This window comes from Rhododendron vialii, chromosome 8a, assembly GCF_030253575.1.
Source record: "Rhododendron vialii isolate Sample 1 chromosome 8a, ASM3025357v1".
In the NCBI taxonomy this organism is placed as follows: domain Eukaryota; kingdom Viridiplantae; phylum Streptophyta; class Magnoliopsida; order Ericales; family Ericaceae; genus Rhododendron; species Rhododendron vialii.
Window position 1 is genome coordinate 16407328 of NC_080564.1, and position 14897 is coordinate 16422224.

General features: G+C 45.7%; 1 long non-coding RNA gene across 2 annotated transcripts in view; it reads right to left on the reverse strand.

The window, feature by feature from the left end:
- Positions 1 to 10991, reverse strand: part of LOC131336467 (uncharacterized) — a 40897-nt gene extending 29906 nt beyond the window's left edge. The window contains exon 1 of one of the 2 annotated variants that reach the window (XR_009202835.1): positions 10861 to 10991. This is a non-coding gene — a long non-coding RNA (uncharacterized LOC131336467). The remainder of the gene's footprint in view (positions 1 to 10860) is intronic. The other variant, XR_009202840.1, reaches the window with a different exon arrangement.
- Between the last annotated feature and the right edge of the window lie 3906 nt (positions 10992 to 14897).

The window sequence follows — 14897 nt, forward strand, 5'->3', positions numbered from 1 at the left end:
GCTCCTGCACCGAACCCAATTAGAGGTGTTGTTGATTGTTCTAAGTCTGATTGGGCCAGGCCCAGCTTCTTGAATGCATCATAGTACAACACCTCTGTACAGCTCCCCGAGTCCACTAGAATTCTTTCGATGTCGTATTCCCCAACTCGTAGGGTTATGACCAACGCATCATTGTGGGGTATTTGGACCTCCGCCAAATCATCGTCACTGAATGCCATGCTCTCGTTGCATGCATTAGTCTCTCGCCCTCTCTTGTTTCCCAACCGCATCACGTGCTGATCATGCTTGACCTGTCTTTGCAACAGCCTCACCTCACTCCTCGTATAAGGTGCAGCCAACCCATGTATCATATGGATCACGCCTTTAGGGTGTTGCTCGTAACCCAGTTCCATGGCCTTCCCTTTCTCTTTAGGGTCCTCCTGGATAAACTCTTTGAGATAGCCCCGAGAGACCAAATCATCAAGGTGCCTCTTGTATACCTCACAATCCTCGGTCATATGGCCCCAATCTTTGTGATAACTGCAGTGCTGATTCGTAGCACGCTTTGCATCTTTGTCTCCGCCTAGACTTGGGGGCCATCTGAAATATGGCTGATTCTTTATTCGATAAAGAATCCTGTATATTGGCTCCTTCCAAACCGTAGTGATAGAGAAGAAGGACTTGGGGTCAGGAGCTTGTTTGTCCTTGTATGGATCTTTCTTAGCCTGCCCGTACTCCCTTCTGTCTTTGTAAGACTTGGGTTCAGGCTTATCCACCTTTTTGGCAGGTGCCTTCTGCTGTTCGGCAACCGTCCTGCCATCCTCACGGAGTATGTCATCCTCCATTCTGGCATGTTGCTCTATCCGTTCCATCAATTTAGCCAAGGTGGCTACTGGATGTTTATTCAATGAACGGCGCAGCTCTCCCCGAACAGGCAGACCAGTTTTGAACGTAGCAATCGCATACTCTTCACTGCAACTTTCAATTTCGTTAAAAGTTTCCCAGTACTTCTTTGCATAATCCCTGATCTGCTCGTTCTCCTCCTGCTTCATGGTGGAAAGACTCTCAAAAGTCTTTGGGGCCTTTCTGCTCGTTAAGAACCGAGCAGTGAATTCTTCTGCCAACTGCCTCCATCCTCGTATGGATCGTGGGGCCAACTTATGAAACCAAGATAAAGCCACCTTGCCAAGACTGGAGGGAAACATCTTGCACAAGATGGAATCATCCCCCTCATGCATAAACATGGCCTGTTGGTAATGCTGTATGTGAGCTACGGGATCCGTATTTGTCTCGTAAAGTACGAATGCACCGTGCTTCACTCTGCTCGGCAACCTTGCTTCTTGTAGCCTCTTCGTAAAGGGAGAGGCTGCAATATTACTCAGGGCCTTGCGTGCTGCTTCTCGTGCGGTCACTGTCCCATCCTCTTGCTCCTTTGACTTGTGGGCCGAAGTCTTGACCCAATCAGCATCAGGTCTCTCGTACCTGTCTCGATGATGCTTTCTCGTGTCTTCTTCCTCGGGGGTAGAACTCCGGTCTCTGCTCCTCCTTTTTCGTGAAGAAGTCCTTCTCTCTGGTGTTCGGCTTCTACTCTTTCTTCCCCTTTTTCGTGGAGAAGCTTCATGACGCCCTATGACAGGACTTCTGCTCCTACTTCCTCGTGAAGGATCTTTTCTGTATTGTACCATAGCATACCTACTGCCTCTAGATTTTCCTCGAGACAGGCCAGAATCCTCCGGATGCTCCCTAATTCTTTCCAATTCTCTGATCTCATGCTCTCGTTTTTTAATCAGACGAGCATACTCCTCGACTTCTTGCCTCTTCCTATCAAGAACGTCGTCACTATGGTGCACACTCCTGGAGTGCGCGATCGATTCATCCCTTTGATGGGATTTACTCCTTCTCGTGGATCTCGAAGCCGTCTCTCCATCTCCTCTATTTTTGGAGTTATGATGCACGGTAAGGGGGCGGTCCTTACTCGTGTTCCTTCTGTGCCCACCCTGGGGCTTTCTCGGAGCCCCAGGTGGTGATTTGTCCCTTCCCTCATCTAACACATCTTTTAGTTCATGCGGCGTTGCTGGAGTTACTTCCACCATGGTCGTATTTCAAAAGGGAATTCTTTCGTTTCCCACAGACGGCGCCAATTGTAGGGGGATGAAAACAATTGACGCTTCGGATCAACTGGATTGCAACGGCTTATTCGTGCCTCTTCACCGGAACCCTAGCTCGACGTCTGAACCCTAATCTGCAAAATAGACAGGGGGTGAGTGCACCTTTGCCTCTCGTGGCAAAGGCCCTTCGATGCCTTTGTTAGTATCACGTACTAGAAAACTCCGCCCTAATTATCAGTAGGAAAGCAATAATAATGCAACGTATTGCGTACCTTTTACCTCTAGGTTTTCCTCATATTTATAGATTTATGGATGCTTGCTGTCCAAGCATCCTTATTGCCATAGGATTCCTAACTCGTATAGGAAACCCAGGATATCAAGGAGTCTCGTTTCCTTTATCAGTTTATGGAAAAGAGTCCTTTTAGGATTCTTTTCCTTTAAGAGCCGAACATCCCATACTCGTTGGGTATTTTTCTCAGATCCTATATTCTTGGGATCTTTATCCCTATATGAGACATGACTATTCTGGAATCTTCCAGAGTATTCTCTCTGCTCCTACTCTCGATTGGAGTTCCATCTTTGTTCGGCCGTCTCATAGCCGAACAGACGGCTTGGACCAGTTAACTCACATGTAACTGGTCCTTGAGCCCGTACAACCTCCCTGGACTATTGACTTCTCATGTCACTGGTCCATATTGCCGAACACTTGTTTAGCATGATGACTGTCCTGTCTATATTCAAACTATGGTCCCACGTACCATTTATTCGGATATCGATTGCATTGCTTTCAACCCATGATCACTCGTATCACGTGCTAGGTTCTTTACATCATCTGTTCGGCTGTATCATAACCGAACAGTCTTTTTATAGCCATGACTTCTCATATCACTGGTCCATATCGCTGTTCACCGAACTGCCCGACGATAAGTCCAGTTGTATTTACCTCGTGTTCCCAAACATCACGTGTTTGGTAACTAAATGTATCTGCTCGGGAATACCTCCCTACAGTAATAGTTGATGAGGGGTCGACACCGAACAATTTTTTACGCCGTACCTCTTCGTTTATGATTTTTAGTAACATTTTGTCTTTCTATTGAAAGTTGAATGCCGTAGCTCTTTGATTTCTGTGTTTGCGATGTGTCTTCTTTGCCGAACTTGGATTGATATTCTGTATGACATCTGATTTGAATAGGTTTGCTTGGTTTGAAATTTGTTTGAGGTTATGGTTATCCGTAGCCCCTTCTATGGTTTTGGGTCGGCTGAGTTATGTTGACATGTAGCGAAGTAGAAACTGCTTCACCATTTGGTGTTGGCCGAGCTTGAACAATGCATGATGATAATAGAGCCGAGCCTGGGCCATATTAGATGTGTGTTGATGTGAAAGTTTGCCGAGCCTTGGCTAATGGAGTAGTAGTTATCCTGTAGCCCCCACTTTGGTTTGGGTTCGGCCTAATGGTAGGAATTCTTGTCCAATTGTTTAAGTTACTAGCTGTAGGTATTGCCGAGCTTGAACCAAAGTAGAGTAATAGAATAAAGAGAGTTTGCCGAGCGTTTGTTGGTCTCGGCAAGTTGCTAGTATAGTTGATACTGAGATTGGTCGCCAAAGTTGTGGAGGGCACACAACCGTAGTTTGGGCTCGGTAAATTTGTCAGCCCTTAGTCCGTAAGTAAAGTGTTTAATGTTTGTGGGTGGTTTGCTCACCAAAGCATGAGTGTAACCGGGCTGTAGCCGACCATAATGTCTTGCTAAGCCAAACCCGAGCCCAAATTCCAGCCATATTGTGTGTTTTTGGGCTCGGTGGACCTGATGTCAGTGTTTGCTTCTTTTGGGTAGCAATTGTGGCCAAAGCAGAGGCATAGGAGCCGTTTGTGGGTGTGACCGAGGTCAACGTTTGTGTTTGGCCAAGTAAGCCGAGGTAAAAATATAAAGTAAATGAAAAGAAGTTTGGAAATGTAAATGACGAATGCCAGAAAATTTCTTTGATTTCACGAACATGAAGTACAGTTTGAAATGAAAAGACTTGATCCGAAGCGAAAGAAAAATTGGATAATGAGTGGCCGAACATGAGGCACACTGTTGGAATTCCGGCTACATGTATGCCTTCTTGAGGTTCTGTGCATTCCATGGGTTTGTTAGAACTTTCCTGTTCATGTCTTCCAGCACATAGGCACCTTCACCAGTGATCTTGACAATACGAAAGGGACCCTCCCAGTTGGGTTTGAACTTCTGCTTCTTGCTAGCTTGCACCACCTTTCGCCACACCAAGTCGTCTGGTTTGAAGGTCTTTGTTCGAACACTTCGGTTGTAGCCTCTTACTACTTGTTGTTGGTATTCGGCGAGCTTTAGCTGAGCATCGTCGCATTTTTCTTCTGCCAAAATCAATTCTTGTTCTACTGCCTTTGCATTAGTCTTTGGATCGAAATTCTCAGTCCTCAGAGTGGGGAACTTGGACTCCAGTGGGATTACTGCCTCCATGCCGAATGCCATTGAAAAGGGAGTTTGGCCAGTTGAGCGCCGGGGTGTAGAACGGTAAGCCCAAAGAACACGGGGTAGTTCCTCAGCCCATTTTTCTCTCTTGGAGTTCAATCGTCGTTTGATCCCGGCGCAGATGGTCTTGTTTGTAGCCTCGGCTAGTCCATTCCCTTGGGGGTATGTTGGTGTAGAGTTGAAGAAGCGTATCCCGAATTCCTCACAGAGGCTGGTCAGGTCTTTACCGACAAATTGGCTTCCACTGTCTGATACGATGGCATATGGAACTCGAAATCTGGTAACAATGTTTCGCCAGACAAATCTGCGAACGTCAGCTTCTGTGATTGTCGCAAGAGGCTCAGCCTCTACCCACTTGGAGAAGTAGTCTGTTGCGGTGATCAAGAACTTGAATCCTCCTGGTGCTGTTGGTAGTTTTCCGACAATGTCGAGCCCCCATTGTGCAAAGGGCCAAGGGCTGGTAATAGGGGAGAGGTTTTGGGCGGGTTGCTTTGGTATGGGAGAAAACAGCTGGCATGGTCGGCATTTGCGAACAACTTCTTCGCAGTCTTTCTTCATGTTCTTCCAGAAGTAGCCTTGGCTCATGGCACGTTGACAAAGGGGAGCGGCCGCCAGAGTGGCAGCCGCAGCTGCCTGAATGAAGTTCTGTCAGAATTTCGGGCACTTGGGAGGCGTGGACAACGAAGAGATACGGTCTAGAGATGGATTTTCTGTATAAGTGGCCGCTTTCAGAAAGCCAGTAGTAGGCGGCCTTGTTCCTCACACGGTAAGCCTCCTTCTTGTCTGTGGGCAGGGTGTCGTGCTTTAGGAACGCAACGATTTCATCCATCCAGCTGGGGCCGAGTTCAACAATGAGTACTTCTTGAGTGGGCTCAAAAGACGGGCGGCCAATGCTGCCGAAGTTGATAGTTCGAAATCCTGAGGCTTTAGAAGCTGAGGCAAGGCCAGCGAGTGCATCGGCATGTGCGTTGTGTTCGCGGTTTATCTGCTCAATTTTGAAATTGGGGAAGTTGGTGATTAGTTCGGCTACGGTTGCCTGGTATTTTGACATCCGCAGATCCCGAGCTTCATAGTCGCCCAGTACTTGGTTAACTATGAGTTGAGAGTCACAGTAAACGACAAGGTTGGAAATGCCCATGGCAACTGCAAAGCGTAAGCCGGCTAGGAGCGCTTTATATTCAGCTTCGTTGTTGGTGGCGGGGAAGTCGATGCTGATAACACTTTCGTGTAGTGTTCCACATGGGGAGACTAGGACGACCCCGGCCCCTGCTCCGTTGTTGTTTGACGCTCCGTCAACATGTGGACGCCATGTGTCGCCTTGGAAAAGGTGCCAAGGTTTTGGAGACAAATGATGCTCGGCAATGGTTTTTGTTGGGATGGGTGTGTTGATGAGTTCAGTGTCTTGTGGAGTGAGCTCAGCAATGAAGTCCGCAAGGATTTGTCCTTTGATCGCCGTTCGTGGTTTGAAACGGATATCAAAGTTTGCTAACTCAACTGCCCACTTGGAGACCCTGTTAGACAGATCCGCCTTTCGAAAGAGAGCTTTGAGGGGGTGTTCTGTTAGGACGACGATTGAGTGTGATTGGAAGTAGGGCAGGAGCTTCCTGGCCGCTGAGACGAGAGCAAGGGCTAACTTTTCAAGTGGTAGGTAACGAGTTTGAGCTGGAAGGAGTGTCTTGCTTGTGAAATAGATGGGCTTGTCATCGGTGCCTTCCCGCCGTACAAGTGCAGAACTGGTTGCGTGGGCGGACACGGCGAGATAGAGGTAAAGAGTTTCGAATTCTTTAGGTTTTACCAACAGCGGGGCCGATTTCAAGTAGTCTTTTAGTTCGGCAAAGGCTGAGTCACAATCCGGGGTCCATTCAAAGCTGCGTCGGCTTTTGCCCTTCAAGGCGTGGAAGAATGCGTGGCATTTGTCTGAGGATTTGCTTATGAATCGGTTGAGAGCCGCTGCCATCCCAGTGAGCCTTTGAACTTCCTTGATCGTCCTGGGTGGGCACAAATCTTGAACAGCTTTGATTTGGTTGGGGTCGGCCTCGATTCCTCTTCGAGTGACCAGGTGCCCGAGAAATTTCCCAGCGCTTACCCCGAACGCGCACTTTTCAGGATTCAGCCGTAGCTTGTGTAGCTTGAGGATGTCAAAAACTTCAGCCAAGTCTCGCAGGTGGTTGGATTCCTTCTTGCTTTTGATGACCAGGTCATCAATGTAAGCCTCCACAGTGTGGCCGATTTGTTCTTCCAACATCTTGAATATTGCTCTGTTGAACGTTGCCCCTGAATTCTTGAGTCCAAAGGGCATGACGCGGTAGCAAAAGATGCCATATGGCGTGATGAAAGCAGTTTTCTCCATGTCGTCGGGGTCCATGGCAATTTGGTGGTAGCCACGGTAGGCGTCCAGAAAGCTTAGCCGAGCATGGCCTGCTGTTGCGTCCACAAGTTGATCAATCTTTGGCAGTGGGAACCAATCATTTGGACAAGCGTCGTTGAGATTGGTATAATCCACGCAAACTCGCCATTTGCCGTTTTTCTTTTTAACAACCACAGTGTTAGATAGCCATGTTGGGTACTGTACTTCTTGGATTGCATTAGCCTCCAGCAGACGCTTGACTTCTTCAACGACTACGTTGGCGTGTTCGGCTGCAGAACGCCGTGCCTTCTAGATGACAGGTTTAGCGTCCTTCTTGATGTTGAGGGAGTGACTGATAAATTTGGGGTCGACCCCCGGCATTTCGTTGGGGGTCCAAGCAAAGACTTCGATATTTTTCTTTAAGTATTGGAATATTTCTTCGCGGTCAGCCTCGCTGATGGAAGAGCTGATGAGGAAGAATCGGGAGCCATCCTAGTTGATTGGCATTTGGACGAGGTCTTCCTCTGCTTTGTCTTCGGCTTTTTGGCCGACGTCGTCGATTTCTGCTATGTCGGGGATTTCAACCCATTGTACTTGTTTGGCTTTGGCGGAGTTGTGGACGGTAGAGACATAGCATTTTTTGGAGGCCACTTGGTCACCTCGCAAATCTTCTTGTCTTCCTGTGGCGCCGATGAAGCGGACGACCTGGTGGTAGGTAGAAGCAATGGCTTGCATTCCATGGAGCCAGGTTCGGCCAAGGATGGCGTTGTATGGGCTTGGTGCGTTGACGACAATGAATTCGACGGTCAGAGTTTTTGAGCCAACGACGACTGGGAGGAAGATTTGGCCAAGCGGCCAGACAGGTGCACCGTTGAAGCCGATGAGGGGTACGTCGGTAGGTTGTAGGGCTGACTCAGGTAGATCCAACTTTTTGAAAAGGTCGTAGTACATGACCTCTGCTGAACTTCCTTGATCAATAAGAATGCGTTTGACATCATGTACTCCAATTTGGACGGTTACGACGAGGGCGTCGGAGTGTGGTGTTTGCACACGTTCAAGATTGTGCTTGGTAAAAGTAATCGTCCATTTGGGCAACTCTTCTGTTCGTGGACGTTTGGATCCAGGTCCTACTGCGAGTACCTGCCTGGAAGTTGATGCGCGACTAAGGTCGGCCTGAAGAGTTGATTCAAATTCCTTTGTCACTGGGCCGTGGATGACGTGTATCAGTGGGCGCTGTTCATTGGGGTTGGAATTTGTCTGCCGAGTGGGCGTTTTTGATCGGTCAATGTATTGATCGAGATGGCCTTGAGTCACCAAACGTTCCAACAAAGCCTTGTAGGGGGCACATGCCGTTGTGTAGTGGCCGAGCTCGTTGTGATACGAGCACTTCTTTCTTGGGTTCTGATCAGCTTGGTCGTTGTCCGTGCCGAGCTTGCCCGTCGGCCATTCAAACCACGGTTGCCTCATTATCTCTTTCAGAAAAGACCAAATTGGTTCCTTAAAGTGGGTGGTTTTGGCCACGTAGTCGTGCTCCTTTGGCTGGCGCTTTTTCCCTTCCTTGATGTTGTGTACCTGCTTCTTGGGCTGCGAGTGTTGGGTGATTGCAGGCGGCGGCTGAGGTGCGGCCGAGAAAAATGGTGTGGTTGTGCTCGGGATTCCTTGGGCCGCACGGTCCGCATAAAACTCTTCCAGAGCACAGAATCTCTCTACGATGCGCATTAATTCTCCCATGCCGTGTGGTGGGCGGATGGCGAGTTCGTCTAGGATCTTGCTGCCGGTTTCCAGACCGTTTTTGAAAGTGCGCGCAGCCCAATATTCATCGATTCCTGAAATTTCGTTGAACAGCTGCCAATAACGCTCGGCGTATTGTCTGAGTGTTTCGGAAGGGAGTTTCCTCATCTGAGATAAGGACTCAGGTTCTTTAGCCGTTTTGTTGCTTGTGATGAAGCGTGTGTTGAAGGCACGTTCAAGGTCGGCCAGGTTCCGTATGGATCCAGCAGGCAATTTGTTGAACCACTGGAGTCCTAGGGAGCCTAGGCTAGACGGGAACGCCTTACATTTTACTTCATCCTTTAGTGTGCAGAGCTCAATGGTCTGCCGAAAGTGGATTAGGTGAGTGTAGGCCTCGCAGGTTACTGGGTCGAACTTAGTGAATTTGGGCAGATGGAAAGTTGATTCCGGTGCCGTGTTGATGACGTGGGAGGTGAAGGGAGAGACGCTGAGATCTTTTAGTTGTCTTTCAAATCCTGGGCGCGGCGGTTTGCCGTGCTCGTCCGTCTTTGTTCTCTTTGAAATCCTTTCCTGGTTTTCATTTTCTGACGCCTTCTCGGCGTCCCTGCACCGAAGCTTGTCTCGAAGGTCTGTCGTTGTTCGGCGTGGGCCGTCGATGGTTTTGTCCTTGTTACGGCGGGTTCTGTTGTCTTCGTTTGCACCCTCGGTGCGTACGGCTTTCCCGTTTCGCCGTGCATGGTGTTCTTCATCTAGATTCTCGGGCGGAATGTTCCCTAGACGTTCAGAGACATGGGGTCTGGTCCGTGCGGAATCTCGGCTATGGTGCGAGACCGTTGTGCGAGAGAACTCCGCACGACCAGTTGAGTACGTACTTGTAAATGACTCGGTATCCCTCGTCCTGGTCCGCTCGTGATGGCTTCTAGAACGGTGTGTTCCAGATGCGGTGGGTTGCTTGTAAAGGATAATTCCTCTGGCGTCGCCCGGAGCAGGGGTGAAGCCTAGGCGGTCTTTCACGGACCCGCGTTGGCCTCCCTCGTCCTAACGTCTTTGCGGTGGTGGTGGAGGTGGTGTTCGCCTTCTTCTACCCCCTCCTCCACCAGATCTGGATGCGGCGGGGGTGGTGTCTTGCTGCATGTGCTGTTTCATTTGGGCCACCTCCGCCCTTTACGCGGCCAACTCGTTATCGCCTTCGTCGTCGCGACGTTGCAGCAAACAGATGTAGGCTGTCGTTACGTCGTCCGCGACTGGTGAGAGACCGGATCCTGGTGCGAGGGAGATGGACATGTGCCTCTCATGGGGTGTTGTGGGGATGACATTTCCGCTAGTGTCTTTGGTCCCTGAGATGGCCACATCTGTCTGATCTCCGCCCATGGTGAGCGATTTGGTCGTCGTTTTACGGAGGAGTATGGTGTTTGGAGGACGTGAGAGCCGTTTGAATCAGAAGCGATTCACGTCGGGTTCACCAATTGTGTGGCCCGTGATCCTCGATCTTCTCCTCCGTTGGTGGCTTGATGGTTGAGTCTTCTCCTAGCCTGCACAGTGAGCGCACGACTAAAGACCAGGCCGGGGGTTGTCCCGGCTAGGCCCTCCGGCGTGAGGATGAGCAATGTGCAGAGAGTGTAGGCAAAAGATTATGAGCGTGAGTATGTAGTAGCATGTACCTCTTTAGGGTTACCACCGTTAGGTATTTATAGAGCTCCCTCACTTGCTCTCCAAGCACCAGCACGTGCCTTGCGCGGGTCAGGCTGTATCATCATGATGTCACCAAATAGATCTGGTAACCGTTTTTAGGGCTGAGCTGGCACACCCATGTGCGCCCATGATCATCTTCTGTTATAACCGTTTTTATACGTGGAAAGACATGCAAATAGTGGCTAGCCATGGTCGGCAACGGCCTTGCTTTGCGGGTGGCCGAACACGCCTTTGCCGATCGGGCACATGATCTACGGGAGAGGACAGTCACAAGTGACCCGCAGTGGAAGGTGGCCGAGAACGAGCTGACCTGCCGACGAGTCCGTGGCAAAAGAAATGGTCGACGTAGAACAGGGACGGGAGTCGTGCTCAAGGTTCGAGCTCGGCACGGCACGGGCTCGGTCGTTACATAGCGAACTTCATGTTCGGCCTGCTACAATTACTACGTTTCCTATGAAAAGCAAGAAGCATCAGATTTAAAGGGAGGGGCCAAGGCGTGGACCTGGGCACATTGACCTTGTCTTTTGTTCGCTCGATCATCTTCTCCTCCTTTGGCCTCGAGTTTCCGTAGGAACCCTTGAACCTCTTCCCTTTCTTCGTCCTCTTGTCCCCGCATCCGCAGAGGATCGACGCCCCCGCGGCAGCCAGGGGGTTGACTGGTGAGTGTGAGAGAGAGAGAGAGAGAGAGAGAGAGAGAGAGAGAGAAAGGAAGGGTCGAATCGCCGATCATTGAGAGAGAGATGGGGGGTATGATCGTCAGGGAGAGAGATGAGTGGTATGATCGTCTCAGAGAGGGATGACGGGCCAAATCTTCGATCGACCGGTGAGAGAGAAAGAGCGAAGAGGCGCCAATCGTCTGAGAGAGGATAGGGGCTTCGTGTGTGGTGTGGCAGTTGAAGATGCGGCGGTGTGTGAGAGAGAATATAAAAGATCACTAGTTACCAACGGTTTATAAATTTGAATTATTTTTTTTTTTGATCTCCAATATAAATTTGAATGTTTGATCGATCTTTTTATTCTTTTGTAATGTAATGTAATAATAATGAGAATAGTGTTTCCATGGGCGAATCTCAACTCTTATAATGCATTGGGTTTATTCTTAGAGAAAATCTTCTTCGAACCTATTTACAACGCTAATCGCAGCCGTTCAAAACACTTTTGGACAACTGCGATTGATTGCAAAGCAAAAAAAAATTACAATTAATTGTTGATGTAAGAAACTTGCCCATAGCGGAGCTATGAATAAAGGGTAAGATTTACGAAAGGCCAATTGGCCAATAAAGACATCATTTGCTAGCACTTATAATTCTACAAAAAGGTAATGAAGGGAGTTTTTTTCTACCAATTACGGATAATAACTTATTTGGACTTTCTAGCTTATTTGGCCATTGTGGATGTGGTGGGGTGTGTGTAAGAGAGGGAGAGTGTAAAGAGATCACTAATTATCGATGATTTTTGAAATTTGAAGACTTGGTCGATCGGATTTTTGAAATGAGAACAGGGGTTTTGGCTCTCAACCATTAAAATGCATTTGCTTATTCATTCGATGGGAGGGAGCAAATAAAGGCCAATTGGCCAACAATTTTTTTTTATGTTAAAAGTGCTTAACTAGCCGAAGTTAGGATTCATTAACGTTGATAACTGATAAGGTATAAGGTCATCCACAGTGGTATAATCAAATGCCAATTGTTTTTAAAGTTAACAATGTTGTTACAAAAGATCGCTCACAATGGTATAATCAAACTTAGCAACATCTTTAGAAATAATCAAATTTTAGGCTTTGGATAACCAAAATTAGCAACATTTTTCAATAATCAAAATTGTGAATCCTACACCACATAAGTTAACTAATTCCAAAATTTGTATACACGTGTTTCAACTGGTATTTTCTTTTTCTCTTCTTCGCCTACTCGTTTTTTTTTTGGTAAAAAAATAAATTTGAAGAATAAAAATTTTATGTAGCCAAGTTTCTTCGCCTACTCTATGTCTTCTTCACTTCACCCACAAACTATTTCTCTTTCTTTTCCTTCAGAAGTGAAACTCATATCTCTCGATCATCTACAATTCAACTCATCGTCGCCGGATTAAAGTGTTTCACTCTTCTTTCCTGTTTCAATTCCCCCCCCCCCCCCCCCCCCCCCCCCCCCCCAACACACACACACACACACACGCCACCAAAAAAAAATTCATAATAGGAGAGAAGGAAGTCACCGATTTTTTTTCCCAAAATTAAAAGAGAGAATCGATATATTTTAACCCATAAAAAACGTAAATGGAGGGAAGTGAATGACGAAAAATAGAGGGGGATAGAGAGTGAAATTGTAGTGGACCCCATATTTTGGTTATGGACTAGAAGTGACCATAGTGAAGCTTAACATTGTTAAGCTTAGAAACCTTTTAAGTGAATAATCAAAAGCTGATGTGTCAACTTTTGATTATCCTTTTTTGATTATACCACTGTGGATGGCTTAAGAGCATCCACATTGTAATAAGCAAATTGGTATGGATAAACAAACTTAACAACAATGCTAAAAAAACACCTCCCATTGTAATAAGCAAAGTTACAAGTCTTTTAGCAAATAACCAAATTCCACCAATTCCATAACCAAACTTAACAACTTTTACCAATAACCAAAACTCAATAATCAAACCCAATAACCAAATTCAAAACTAAAAAACTAAAAAACACCCCACATTAGAATCATCTCATCGAGAAGAATAATTTGGTGTGGTCGGGTGCATGATTAGAACTCGTTTGTAATTGGACATAGGTGCATTGCGTACTGTGAGGAGTTTTTTTATAGGGATGCAAAAATAACCAATGTGGAGGTAAAGTTTGTTAAGTTTGATTATGAATTAAATGGATAATCAAATGCTGACGTGGCACATTTTGATTATTGATTTTGATTATTCCCATTGCGGATGCTCTAAGTTAGGAAACAAGCTAATAGGAAGCTAATGTGCACTATTAAAATGTCCAACAACCTCTTCTTCTTCTTCTTTTTGTTATAAATGTCAACAGCTGTTTTTTTTCCCACCAACTTTTTTTTTTTATCAAGTTCCTGACAGGTCTATATTTGCCATTCAAATAAAAATCTATATTTGAATGAAATACAACGGTTGTTCATTACCGAACTTTTGAACCACTTTTCATATTGAACTAATTTCTTGGTTATTTCTATTGAACTTATTTTGTTTGGATTTGGATGGTCCACGAGTAAACAAAATATTTGTGTGAGAAATATTTGCTTGCAAAAAAACAATTGCAACAATTTCGATGATTTAACACGAAAAGATATTTTAAAAAATGGCAATTTTAAGATTTAACTTAATTTTTGTCATCTCATTATTCTTGTTCAAACGGTTTTCGTTTATGTATCTATTGATATTCGATCAAAGCTAAAAAAAATCCGTAGATGACATACTCAATGAGCACTACAAAAAGAACAAATTCTGATCATTGTTGTGGATCTTGGAGGGGCCCACAAACAGGGCCGGCCCATGGGCTTGAGCAACCCCCGAACTCGGGCAACCAAAAAAACAAAAATTAAAGTTAGATATAAATATAAAAATGTTTCCTTTAATGGTGTAGACCATTTCTTTGGTGTTGTGGTCTCTAGACAAAGCTAAAAGTTTACGAGAGTTGAGTTTCAATTCTTAGGCCCCTCTTTCCTTTATTTCTCTTGGCACTTTTTGTTTTTCTCTCAATCCACAATATTAATATTACGAAAATCAAATTAGTAAATATTTTGTTGGTAATTTTACATTTAACACACACAACAGTAACATACAAGTGATATGTTCTTACATTTGATGAAAGAAAAACTTATAGTTAAAATAAATTAAGCGAGCTAACACGGGTTTGTATTTTTTTCCACACAAATCATAGTCAAAATATGAAGCAGACTTTTTTATTTCCTTGAAAAAAGAACTAAATCAAGTTCCACAAAGAGCATTTTTTGGGTTTTTGGGGTTTTTTTATTTCACGTTTTTTGAGACATGTCCTTCTCCTCACATATATCAACTAAAAAATCACAAGTTGGCAAAACAGATCCTGAATTCTTGGATAAGGTAAAGTATGAGACTCCATTGAAGAAATTGTTTCGAAAAATGCAAAGAGAAATTGTTTTCTTTGAATCGAATCGTGATAATCATAAAGCACTATAACCAAGGTTACCTTTTGATGTTGATTTTTTTTTTATGTTATTCAAGCTAAAAGAACAATGTAACTTTTATTTATTTTTTTGGGTACTTGTATGTTTTTTGTATTGTATGACTTAATAGTAAGTGGGTAACTGTAAAGACACGTATTTTCTCAAAATCACTTAAAAGTGATATAAATGTAAGGAATTGAGGAAAATGTGAAATGTGGTGTGTTTATATGGTTTCGGGTTAATGTGATAGAATTGTTAGTGGAATGGTGCAAGTGTAATTTATGTGTGAGGTAGTGTGTGGGTGTGGGTGTGGGTGTGTAGTAGAGTAAAATTCCCCACTCTCTCTCTCTCTCTCTCTCTCTCTCTCTCTCTCTCTCTCCCAAATTCACACCTCAAATT